This window comes from Balearica regulorum, chromosome 4 (assembly GCF_011004875.1).
Source record: "Balearica regulorum gibbericeps isolate bBalReg1 chromosome 4, bBalReg1.pri, whole genome shotgun sequence".
NCBI lineage: Eukaryota > Metazoa > Chordata > Aves > Gruiformes > Gruidae > Balearica > Balearica regulorum.
In genome coordinates, this window is record NC_046187.1 from 61243016 (window position 1) to 61255118 (window position 12103).

The following is a 12103-nucleotide window of genomic DNA, read 5'->3' on the forward strand; positions in this document are numbered from 1 at the left end:
GAAATACCAGAGAGCTTGAAAAACATGAGCATAGCTCCAGTGTAAATAGGAGAAATGCTAGAACTGGGGAAGGAGAGTAAAGAATCTCAGTCCTTTGGGTCATGTAACGGGTGTGTGGCCAAATGTCTGCTAATATGATGAATGGACACCTATTTAGTTAGACCTAAAGAGAATGATATATGTGTCAAGTGCCACAACTTCTCTCCTGTTCCTTACATCTTTCATATGGAATCAAAAAGCTAGAGAGAAGATGGAGTTTATCACTAGGAATATGTTGGATGCTAGCATCTGGTAAAGGACAGGGGAAATATGTTAACACACCACTGAGTAACTCCAGTGTTACTGAGAACATTGCTTCTTATTCATTATGCCTAATGTTCTTCTGGGCAGGCACATATATTCTGTATATGATAGTGCTATTTCTATTGTTAATTTTGAGATACGCAGTAGCTTTTTTAAGTTTGAGACATTCTATCTTTTCCATGGTACTTGTTAAAAATCAGAGCAGAAAAATACAGAGCTTAAATTTTGATATAAAGATTAGCACACCCTACTGGTTAGTAATTAGTAAGACAGTAATAAAATTACCTCCTCTGTCTTCTTTAGTCCATGTGTATAACTGAAACAAAATACTATTTAAAGATAACTAAAAACAGTTTTGTGAGATAAAAGGGCAATTCAGAGGGGCAAGAATGCTGATCAACAGGCTTGAAAAGTATTAAATGGTTCATATGGTGACTAATTAATTTCAAACAGTCCATTACTCAAAATAATGTTTCACAATCTAATAACTGCTTAGAAGTAAAGGTCCTTTCTGCTATTAGTAGTTTTACGGCACAAACAGATGGTTTTGGAAGTTACTGGCACTCTATTTGTTATTTAATTTCTTCCCTCTGGTAGTCTTGTCAGATTTCCAGACTATGCTAAAGTAATAGAAAGGCGCAAAGGAAATAACCTTGCATTCAAGACCACTGGCCCATCTCATTCAGTATTGTATTTCTAATAGTGGCCTATGCCAGATGTTCCAAAAGATGATTTAAAAAGCACCTCATATTTATGTTCACATTGCCAAAGGCGTTTGGAAGCCAAAGTTGTATTGTTACTAACCTTTGTGAATTTAAGCTCTAAGGGATAAATTGCCTTGAGCATCTCAGATGACCTGAGATATTAACAGAATAGAATAGATAACCTGTGGCAATGACTAGTTGGTTTATTCACTGGATCATAAGGGATAATGTTTTTTCTGAGTTCATTTGTGAATTACCTTATCTACCATGTACAAGAAAGAATTATATACTTTGCTCCTATGAGCAAGAAATATAAATAGGAATACTGGCATACGGAAATCCACTGTCTAGTTACTGTGCTTTCTGCAGATATTACCTTCTGTTAGGATTCTCAGGTACCTAGTAAAATATGATGTTATCGAAGCCTTTCCTCTGACAAATTTGGTTGAAATTGGCCAACAGCTTCAGAAATTACCAGAGGGGAGTATACTTTTTCATAATTCTCTCTCATATAGCTATTATGTACATGCCATCAAGACTTCAAGTCTTAGAAAACAGAAATGAAGATAGATACATTCAGTGCTTCAAACAGTGAGAGCATATATTTCTGGTAGTGGATCATCACTTAATTCCTAGTTGATAATTTCTTAGGATCCTTTAACACCTTCCATCTGATCCAAGAGAATCATGGTTCTGTAGTGGTTTTTTGTTTATATCTTCTCTTCTGTTGGCTTAACATACTTTGGTGATATTTCACAATTCTGAAAGTCAGAGTTCAAGCACTGACACTGATGGATGGAAATAGAGTTTCTCATAACGTGCTTGAAAATTTCTTAAAATTTGCAATAAAAATCTTACTTTACTGCTACTTAGGCTACAAAACTGAGCATTCAAATTGTCTCAACTCAGAAAGTCTCAAAGCACCAAATGTCTGCATCTTCTGTTTGTCACCTTTGTTCATAATCTCTATAATGCAGAATCACATGCAGAGTTGGGGCTTTTTTTTTTTTTTTTTTTTTTACCCAGAAGGTCTGTTTTGAAGGAGAAGAATTAACGATGAGTGAGCAAATGTGGAATTTCCAGGTCTTACACCTTGACATTGCAACACAGATTAATTTACTTTACAGGGTTCTTCATTTCTCCTAACTTCTGTATAAAATTAAAGCATAAAAAATAACAAAGAATAAAACCAAAATCACTAATGCTTTTAGTTGACATATAGCTATTTCAGGCTATGGATAAGAATTTCTGAAGTACAGTTCAGTCAACCATATGATTCATATTAACAGATATGGATGTTTTTATATGGGCCAAATAACCTTCTGAATGACAGAAAAAGTCCTCTCCTCAGTTGCAATCAATTCAGCTTTTGTAATTAATTTGCTAAATCAAGACCCAAGGAAAACAAAAAAACCCCATATTTTCTGTATAGGAGAATTATTCTATCTACTTTTCATAGGTGTGGTTTCAGATATAGTCAGAGGAAACTAAGTATCTTTTGCTCCTGGAAGTATAAGTCTCAGATCTGAACATATCAGGCCAGATGTATTATAGTGTTGTTAAGTAAATGATAATACAGAAGACTACCTCCCATTTGAATCTCAATGCCTATTACAAATGAGATGCTCCAATGAACAGTGCATGGTGACAGAAATCCTGACCAGCAGTCTCTCTATGAAGTAGCAGCTACATGTTGGAGCTTATTAAAAAAAAACCAAACCCAAAACCTTAAGGAAAATTATACTAATGAATATGTGGGAGTGTTGCTGAGAGAGGTAGAAAAAGGAATAGACAAGGAAAATGAAAAGGAAGAAATTCATGAAATAGTTTTAGACCTTATAAAACAACTCTTTCACCAAAAAAAGCAATAACATTTGAAAGAATTTTCACATTCTCCCAGATGTCCCTCGCTATTTTCTGAAGTGGAGCATGTTGGCCTTACAGCTGCTTTAGGTGCCTGATCTGAGTATAATGAATTTTCAGGGGTTTGTCTGCACAGCAGACAAGTAAATTCCCGTGTAAAATCTTACTCCAATAAGAAGACAAAGACTTGGACAAGATGGAGGAAGTTATCATAAGGATCTCATAAAGTACCTCAGAAACGAATCAAGGAGAAGGAGCCAATATGTTAACAATGTGAAAATAGGGTACATGGAGCTACCTATTAGTCATCTGGCTTTCCTGTTCTTTCATCTCTTCTGCTTTCTGGTGAAAATGCAATAATTCTTTATCTTATTTCTCCCTTCTCTGACATCTGTCTTCTATGTGGAGCTCCTCATCTGTCAAAAGACAGGGGTCAAAAGAACTGTGCAGTCCAGACAAGGTATAGCAGCAGCCTTAGTTTCAAGCCCTTTCTGGAAAGAAAGCTAATGGTATACTGAGCTGCATTAGACAAAGTTTTGCCAGATGATTGAGGGATGTGATCCTTCCCCTTTATTCAGCACTGGTGAAACCACAGCTGGAGTGCCCTGTCCAGTTCTGGGCTCCTCAGTACAAGAGAGACATGGACATACTGAGGAGAGTCCACTGAGAAGGGCCCAGTGAAAGGCCACAGAGATGATGAAGGGCCTGGAGCATCTTTCCCATGAAGAATGGCCAGAACTGTTTAGCCTGGAGAACAGAAGGCTCAGGCAGATCTTATCAATGTGTACAAATACCTGAACAAAGGTAGCAAAGAAGGTGGAGCCAGGCTCTTCCCAGTGGTGCCCAATGACAAGAGACAGCAGCCACAAATGGAAACACAGTGTCAGGAAACACATTTTTCACTGTGAGGATGACTGAGCACTGGAACAGGTTGCCCAGAGACATCATGGTATCTCCATCCTTGGTGATATTCAAAAGCCATCTATCTGGTCCTAGGCAACTGGCTCTAGGTGGTCCTGCTTGAGTAGTGGGGGTTTGGACAAGATGTCCTCCAGAGATCCCTTCCAACCTCAACCATTCTGTGATTCTGTGAAGCTGTCAAAAACTATGTATCAAATTTCTCAAAGCAATTTTGTTCTCATAACATGGTTTTAGTGACAAAATGTTGCCCTTTTTTCTGGGTTTTCTTGTTCACTTCTCTCTACTATCCTCAATTAAAACCTCCAAGACTTTCTGATTGTTGAATTAAAGCTTAAATTTTAAGGAAGTTTTATGCAACCATTGAAACAGTGCAGCTACAGAAAACCAAATATTGTTTATTTTTTACAGTATGTTATATCATGAAAGAAGAGCTTTATACTGCTAACAAAAATCTAAAGACCTTATTAGTGTGGAAGACTAGGAAGTGCTGTTTGCAGGTGTAGCTGTTTTAACCGGATTTGTGCACAACATGGACAAAGGCTCTAAATCAAACCCATGAGATGATTGCAGATTACCATTGTATCAGACATTATTGTGGCTTTGCCTTCTTGCATGTTCCTCTGAGAGACAGCAACAACCTTAAGGCATTTTATTAGAAAGACTCAGACCCATTTTGCCAGTTTTTTAAGTCTAGCCTCACTGTCCCTATATAAAAAAAAAATAAAAAATTAACTTGTTATAAACTGCAAGCCCAGTTCCTGTCACTCATATAATGAAAAAATATCCTACATTCATCTTTGATTAAATACATGCAACTTCTTAGTTCTGGTGATTTTCACACCACCATAGGGATATTACTGATTGTGGTCAGCTGTCACACACATATCTTCATGTTGATTTTGGATGCTGGCAACTGAAGATGTTATAAAATATGTGCTACCGCATCCTGTGGATTATCAGTCCACATGAAAGTCAGCTTCCAGGAAGCAGAAAAAGACTTGTGGTAAATGTTATTTGATTAGCACTAAAATAAGGAAATATAAGTGAAAAATAGGTATTCTAGAAAGACCAGCAGAGGAGTGCAAACTGATTTCATATTATATCTGGTATGCAGAAAGGCTCTCTTACTATCAGGTGTAGGATGACAGTGTGTGAAATCAAGGGGCTCCACAAAAGCATAGGATGTACCTGGTGGAGACCCAGTTACATAATCCAGAGTCCACATGAGCTGCCAAAAGCCTGATTTCAGGAAACAACTTTACTAAAAGCGGGTTTTCTTCCTGTACAGCTCTCTCATGGAAAATTGCAGAAGACCCTGTGCTTCTTTGTCACTTACATTTCTTCACTGAATTCTTTCAGCAGGGGAACATGTCTGTCTGTGTATTTGTCTCATAGTTTTCTCATTTCCCTATTTTTATTTTTGCTGTTTCTTTTTTGCTGTATTTTTCATAATTGGTGGGTTGAGGTATGAGGGTTTTGGCTGTTAATTATTTGGGGGTTTGTATTGGGGTTTTATTTGTCTTTTTTCCCTCGTCCTTTCTGTTCTGCCTGTCTCATCTTTTCCTCTTCATTAACACAATTCCTTCAAAAAATTAGTATTGGTCTCAGCCTCATGGTTATGAGTAGCATTTGCAGAAAGAAACTGAGTAGTTAGAATTCTTCATCCATCCTTTGCATATACATACTGCCTAGAGACCTAGATAATTAGAAGATAGATAAATATTTTCAATATAATTAGTGATAATTAGGATATGCCCATTAGAATTAGGTAGGAGGAGACAGAGAATGCCTCTAACAGATTTCCCTACCTGGCTAGATTTTTCTGTTTTCAGCTGTCTATTTTCCAGTTAGAGGAATACAGAATATTTGTATTATTGTTGTTACTCCAGCTAGATAGTTTTTTTCATAGTCTCCAAACACTATTTACTTTTCTATTGAGAATTTTACATGTCTTTCCAAAAGTGTAGTCTATGAGCAATTTTCCCTATTATAGTTATAACAAATTTCTAAGCAAGTCACTATCTTGTCAGTCAGAAGCAGCATAGCTTTCGATGATTCACAGAAAGTAGTTAGTTCCATGCAATGAACTGTCAGAAAATACTTACCATTGTAAAATGGCTACAACTATGAAACAGAAAGCTTACATCAAACTCAACTACTAATTGTCACATCAGTAAATAAATAAATTAATTAATTAATCCAGCAAACACCTAGCTACAATTCAACCAAATATAAACTACCCATAATCCTTCCACACTGCAAATGGCAGTTCAGTCAGTGGGGTTTGTTTAAATTAGTTCATAACTATTGATATAATTTTTAGGCAACAGATACAGACAATTACGGCAGTTCCAATTTCCTTTGATTACAAAAGGATATAAGACAGGGCTGACCACTGTCTACAATACTAAAAGTATTTGTTGGTAACACAGGATTCATGTCTCCTATTCAGAGAAAAGCAAATGCCTGTTTCCTCTGAAGAGAAAACAGCATACATTTTAGCTTCCTTTGGCTGTATTTTCATTACTATTGTTTATCAAATTCTTTCTCTTTTCATTTGGACATTCATTGATAAATAGAACAACTGATCAGAAGAAAAAAACTAGTTGGAACTAGTATGGAAAAAATAACTTTAAGCTGTTAATACAGGAGAAAACTCTTGATTTTCTTTGCTATCTGGAAAGATCCTTTTTGCAAAGCTGGAATTGAAGAGCTTAAACCAAGCACCTTAAATACCCAGAACTGGGTCAACATAAATAGAAGGAATGATGAAAAATATTTTACTTAGTAGCATAGCATGTTTCTTTCAGTAAAATATATGCCAAAATCCTTCATCACTTAAAGGATTTTGCATTTATATCCTCCTATGTATAGGATGAGGACATAGCTGGTGTAAACTGGATTAGCTCCCTGAATTCCAGGACTGTTAAGTCAAATAGTCTTCCTTGTGAATTATTTCCTCATTGCCGTCCTGATGGACTAAGGTACATTTAGTTGACAATCAGAAAAGAGATGCTGGAAATAAAGTCTAACATTCCTGTCAAAGTATCTCCTCCTTAGAAGAAAAAAATTGCTTATTTTCTTATTAAGGATTAGTTCTGATTTGCAGCAAGGTGTTTTGCTGTGTGTTCCTGGCATACCTAAAGTCTCCACAGTACCGAAAGTCAAAGTAATTCACTGTAAGCTTTTGAAAATTGGGGTGTGTCATTACCACTATAATGAACCCAGTTGTACGTTGACTTCTCAAGGACAAGTGCAATGTATTTTGGTTTGGTGGATTTGCAATGGTAAAAGACCATTTGCCACTCTTTATTGTGCACCATTTATAAGTGAGACTCCAAGACAAAGAAAAACATATACATCTTTCATAGTCAAAATACTAGCTTTGAGTGGAGAAAGTGATTGCTGAAGAATAAGGTGATATGCTGCATGATGTATGAGTGTCTTAAACAACAAAAGATTTCTTAACAGGTTTGCCAGGCTTTGAATCAAGACTTGTGTTTTGCAAGTGGAGCAGGAGTATGTAATATATTTTTTAGCTTTCCTTTTTTCTCCTTTGTGCAGGCATATAGAGGTGATGAAAGAAAGAAACATGATATCATCGACTTGAGTAAGCCATTGTGTGGGTAGTTAAGAAAAGTTTTTCATTTCATTTCTGTAGAACTTTTTCTCTTCTCTATCAAACTCAGGAATTTAGTTTTTCTATGTTCAAAGTGGGCAGCTTGAAAACAGTCAGTGTATTGTTATTTCTTTCACAGAGTATTGTAATAATATGGATCAAAGAGATTAAACTGATATCAGGTAAAACATGGGAGAAAACTAAAACGTTCTAGAAAAAATGGCCCGTGCATATACATGTGAGGAAAGAGCCCATAGAAATGACTGAGAAAGGGGATAACAGAGCACAAGAAAAGCAGACATTGGGTCAAGGGTAAGATCAAAACCATTCATATCAGAGCAGTGTTACACCCACTTTAAGTGATTCTGAAAATCCCACCACTGCCTTTTTTGTTATTATTTGTTTTCCCTCTAAAATCTAGAGATGCTCAATCCACTGAGCAGATTTTTAACCACCAAAGCGACTAATTGACCATTTGACTGAGATCCAGATATAAGCCGGAGCATCTCTGTTACCTCTGGGTGGCTGTCTTTCACAAATTGCAGGCTGAATTCACCTCTGTGCTACCAGCCTCAGCAGAAACGCCCAGGGCGACCTGATGCATCAGACATATACATGGCATAGAGTACCCTTCCAGGCCAGCTCAGAAGTGTGTCTCCTGAGCAGTGCGTCAGGGACTGTGCTGCCATTTCTGCCTTGTGGCTCCAGACTTGTCAAGGTGTCAGTGACACCAGTGAAACTGAAAACACATTTTCTGACAATATGAAGACCAAAGGAAAATAGCCACAAAATTGAATCTTCTTAAACCATGAGAAGAAATGGAAAAATTCTCGACTTTTAGATACTGGGCTTTTGTGATACAAGCCTGTTCTGCTCTAACTGGTGTGTTTATACACATGCCAGTCTTGAACTAAATTATACTCAACATTATATTTTGGTGCTGGGTGATTTTCCAAGCATTTGTTTTGCACCCATTGTTAGTATTAGAGTTCTGTTAAGACATAGACTGAAGCCCAGTCTTTCACTAGTCTTAGTTTCACTGAAATTTAGGATATGTCATAAAGGCAATCTATGAGGAAGGAACACAAGAGAAAGTTTGTGATCACATTTATGATTCTGCTTGTCACATAGTTATAGCATTTGTTGGGGCACTTGCAGACAGTTTACTCCCAGATGTTACCAATGCCACAGGCAGGTAGATTGTTTTTTAATAATACCTTTCCCAAATGTCAGTCCTGGTATTGGAAAGGAGTAGTGAGATTAGCCAGTAGCATCCTTTTAACAAAGTAGAACTATCATTAGGCGGTAGGCATATGTCCAGCTCACCAGCACTTTGACTCATGGCTCCCTCAAGCCTTCCAGCCAATTAAGGAAGATGTAAAAGGCTAATCAACTCTAATTTGTGATCTTGTTCAATGTCAGGAAAAAAAAAAATTCTTTTTTTTTCTTTTTTCTTCTTCAACAGCAGAATATCAGCTTTCTAGAAGAATAAAAGACATGACTTGCTAACATACTGGCCCTGTATGACATTTCCAAGAAAACATAGTCTGTGGGTTGAGCTAGAATGATCCTGGCAGCTAGTGCATACAATTCAGCAGCAGTCACCATCCAAGAGTATGCAGGGCTGCTGTGTCCTGGGGTCTTGCAGTTGGCATGCTGCCACACTCACTCTTACTCCTTTCCAAGGAGATAAAAGCATACACTGATGCTTCTGCTGTTCTTTCTATCTATATCCAATACCCCCCACATACTTTTCTTATCCTTTAGTTATATAGACATGCCAGTAGTTTATATATGCATACACACACATACCATTTTATGGAGGCATTCGTTAGCCTATAGTTGAAAGCCATCTAAAAACAAACAACAGACCCTATTTTGAACCTCTATTTCAGCTATGGCATAGCCAAACTGCATGTTTTACTAATCTGTGCTGTTTTATGTCTTCTGAGCAGGTTTGGCAATGCCTTTTGAATGCTTTTCTGAACATGATTTTCTTTCTTGTAACCTTCACCTGTACCCATTGCTTAGGTTTATGACCAGGCTGCTGGGCACCTCCCTGTTTTTTGACGAGCTGCAATAACAGCAAAAAATTTCAAGCCTCTGACTTGAAAATGAAATGTTAGTCCACAAACTTGTTGGTAGGGAGAGCTAGTGACAGAAAACCCTAGGGTATGAGTGAAAGCAGCTCTGCATTGTAACAACTGCAGATTCCAGCCTATCAATTATATTGACCTTAACATGAAAGCACCTTCAGGTAAGAGAGGTACACCAGCAATACTGTAATCTTACCCCATTTGATGCTGTTGTAACAGTTTATATAAATGATTTTTTTTTTTTTTTTTAAGATACATTAATTTCTTCATCCATTCAAAGTAGTTTGGTTTCTTCTTTCCGCTTGCCCTCCCCAGCACCACCACCAATTTCCCATGAAGACAGCAGGTATATGGCATCCTTTATTAAGAACAGGACATTTTTATGAATTGATTGGAGCCTTTGCACTAGATATAAATACCAATGTTGGGAGAGGAGAACACTTCTTGAAGGATGCTGTGGGCTTTAGGTACACCCACTGGAACTCGTGAGAGGCTTCAGCTACCTGCACCGGCTGCTTACCACAGGGCTTGAATGCTGTAAATCTTTGTGGTAGGAAACTGGCTCAGGAGAGACACAGATCACAATCAATTTATTAGAACACTTATTTATTAATTAACCTTTATTATTAACAGCAGATAAGTATTGTCATGGTTCATTCAATTATTTCCTCACACAAACTCATAGTATGCAGCTGCAGTAACAGCTATAAGGCCAAACTCTGCTCTTTACCAAGAAGGGGAGGGTCAAACTGACTTGCCAATCATGCCTTGGTAGGCGGTGACAAAGTACCTCAAAGGTTCTTTGTTTCAGATGTATATATAATCCTGTAGGATTGGACGTGGACTGAGTTATACAACCTGTTGTTGGTGCTAGTGTGTGCTGGTGGCCTTGGACAGACACTTTGTGTCCTGAGTTTAACAGTTCTTGCAGAATCAGCGGAGCCACTAGGCTCCAGAACTTACCCGTTCCAGTGAGACATTTAAGCTATACCTCTCAGAAAATACTTTCACTCTCGTTGACCTGCTATTTTCTGATAAGTACTTCTCCATCCGCACCTGTAGGTACTCTTGGGGCCAGTTCACAACAGCTCACCCAGAATGGGCCTTTGTGTCGTGTCTAAGTCAACATACACTTTTGAGAACACACTGTGCAACATTCTCACTTAGTGTACATAATTAAAAAGCTTTCACAGGTTTTCCAAAGCTTGCTAGTATATTGACCTTCAGACACATAAAACCTTAAAAACAAAGGATAACCACCAATAAGAAGCAAGATTTGCAAGTTAGGTTGCTTCTACTTCCTCCTCAACAGTCCTTCTCGGTGCTCGATGCTCTATATAATGTTATTCTGCACAAAGTTTTAATAATAACATTGAATTCCAAGTATTTTGTTGAGTGTCTCAGAAGCAGTGCTATCATTTATATATCTAATCTTAAGTCCCACCTAGTCTTATTATTAACAGACTAGATACCTTTACATACCTTCTTTACTAACTATATGCAAGGTTTTGGCAGCACATTTCATATCAGAAAATAACTGCACTGAGGTAGAAGTGCTGTAGTCTGAGACTTGCATTGAAGGTCTCTATATTGGTCACTTTACGTCCTGCTGAAGATAGAGATTATAGTTTTGAAAATATGATGATTTCCACATTCTGCAAGACTGCTTGTAGGGATTGTGTGTGATGCAGTTTACTTCTTGACACTAGCTTCTTCATTCTCTGTTCAGTAGTCTCACATTGTGCTGTACCTCTTCACAAAAACTGTCAAACAGCACAGCTGGAGTTAATAAACTGAGGAAGGATGCCCATTACCAGTTACAGACATCCCTGTTGTTTGATGCTTTCAGTATTTCATTATCTCTGCATCAGCACTGGTAGTCCTGCAACTGAAAAGCCATCAAAATAACACAGCTTGAAATGATAAATGAAAGTAACAGAACAACTGCAGCACAGAGCATGCAATTCTGTGGGCTTTTCTAGGTGAACAGAGATTTGTATCTGTGCTGTGGCAGTCTTATACTACCACACAAAAGGTTTATCCAGATGTGTTTGTTGGCTTAAAGCCGTTGGAGTTATTTCACAAAGACAATTTTCTGTAAGTGCTAGGAAACCTAAGAAATTACATTTGATTGTTTTCCCTCAGAAATAGATTTCAGAAAGGTACAAGGTTTCGTTTTTTCCCTTTCATTAAGGAAAGAGAGGAAAATACAACAAGGTCCAGGAAAAGTCCGTATCACCACAAGTAATATTACTGCAAAATGATCGAACTAGTCAAATTAATTGGTACACTCATTCCTGAACTGAGGTTAGGTATGTGACTCAGGAAGGTACCAAATTCTCAATGTAGAGTTAACAGAATGGATCAGAATTCTCTGACCCAGTTTAACAATTAGCTGGAGGTGACGTGATGTGAAATTTAAATGTACACTCCAGAGCAGGGAGTTCTTTCATCCTTTTCACAGAATTTCACAGAAATTCTTTCATCCTTAATAAACATGGCTAAATTTAAAACCGGAATGTATATTTCATTTTATTGTTATAAATATAATCTGCTTAGTGCCAACAGCATATTTCCAGCAACTAAAAATGTATTAC